Source organism: Simochromis diagramma, unplaced genomic scaffold, assembly GCF_900408965.1.
Source record: "Simochromis diagramma unplaced genomic scaffold, fSimDia1.1 OVJJ01000510.1, whole genome shotgun sequence".
NCBI classification, from domain to species: domain Eukaryota; kingdom Metazoa; phylum Chordata; class Actinopteri; order Cichliformes; family Cichlidae; genus Simochromis; species Simochromis diagramma.
Window position 1 is genome coordinate 2,087,235 of NW_024387326.1, and position 1,781 is coordinate 2,089,015.

The 1,781-nt window shown below is 49.4% G+C and overlaps 1 pseudogene; it reads left to right on the forward strand.

Moving 5' to 3' along the window:
• Positions 1-757: 757 nt before the first annotated feature.
• LOC120717960 lies at positions 758-876 on the forward strand (annotated as a pseudogene).
• Positions 877-1,781: the final 905 nt, after the last annotated feature.

The following is a 1,781-nucleotide window of genomic DNA, read 5'->3' on the forward strand; positions in this document are numbered from 1 at the left end:
TTCTCAGCAGCATATTAAACATATCAGGTCCCCATAAGGCGAATCCTGTGCTAACGGCTGTCTAAATGACTCGGGTAAAGTTTGTAGCATGCATGCTTGTTGTTTTTGTCTTTGCACTAGGATGATGTTGGCGTAAATGTGCAGTCATATTCGTTGTGTTCCCACTAGTGCTTTCAGGTTAACCTCGTTAAAATGACCTTAACGCCACAACACGGCAAATCTCCGTTAACGAGCTACCCCTGATCGCCCCGTGCATGGGGCTAGACAGCCAACACGTTAACGAGCTAACTGCGCTAACACGCTAGCTCCCACCCATGTAATTGAGCATTGCGTGGCACATCCAACATACTGTTTTACTTTAGTCCATGAGCGCTTACCTTCAGGGTCATACGTCACATGAAAACCAAAATAATTCCAAACGCCACATCTGAATGAGGGTGGGGGAGGTTCAATTTGCCATGTTGCAAGGAGAGCTTAACTTCTGTCACACTAGCTTGCCCTGCGCTCTTCCTTCTGACTATGCTGTCTGTGTGGAGCGCTCAGTGGATCTGCGCTCGACAGTGCAGCCTAGGCGGAGTAGTCGAACGCAGATTCACTGAGCGCTCCACACAGACAGCATCGTCAGAAGGAAAGTTGATAAAATAAATTACAAATGTTGTATTGTTCGATACATATGCGTACCGAACCGAAAGCACTGTATCGAACGGTTCAATATCGATACGAATATCGTTGCACCCCTAATATATATATATATATACCTTACAGCCATAAAACCCTGAGCACACCTGATCTCGTCTGATCTCGGAAGCTAACCAGGGTTGGGCTTGGTTAGTACTTAGATGGGAGACTACCTGGGAATACCAAGTGCTGTAAGCCATTACGTGAAGTACCTTCAGAAGGTCTGCTAGATGATGTTAATGCAGCACTACGGACGATACGTACAGCCACAATTACTGACACTAACAAGCTGATCTACAATACGGCAGCAGTGATCAGTGAGATGCTTGGCTACAAGTTGAACAGCCACAAGGGGCAGTACCCTCCATGGAGAAGGAGGCTAGAGGCTAAGATCAAGGTAGCCCGTGATCAGGTACCCTGCTGGGGTAATAGGCTGGCCAAAGGAGGAGATAGAAGCCACTGACATCAAGACAAGAAAGCTCCTTACCATGCATGGAGAGTTTCACCCCAAGTCCAGCACCCTGAGGCTGTACGCTAAGCGGAACGAAGGGGGCCGGGGACTGGTGAGTGTCAGCACCACAGTCCAGGATGAGACAAGGAACATCCACGAATACATCACGAAGATGGCCCCAACTGACATCGTGCTCAGTGAATACCTCAGGCAGCAGAAACCCAAGAAAGTGGAGGAAGGCGAGGAACCATCATGGAAGGACAGGCCCCTGCACGGTATGTACCACCGGCAGATAGAGGAGGTGGCTGATAACCAGAAATCCTACCAGTGGCTGGACAAAACTGGACTGAAAGACAGCACAGAAGCACTAATCATGGCAGCACAGGAACAAGCACTGAGCACAAGATCCATTGAGGCTGGGGTCTATCACACCAGGCAAGACCCCAGGTGCAGGCTGTGTAAAGATGCTCCAGAGACAATCCAGCACATAACAGCAGGGTGCAAGATGCTAGCAGGCAAGGCATACATGGAACGCCATAACCAAGTGGCCGGCATAGTGTACAGGAACATCTGTGCCGAGTATAACCTGGAAGTCCCGGGGTCAAAATGAGAGATGCCCCCAAGGGTGATGGAGAATGACCGAGCTAAGATC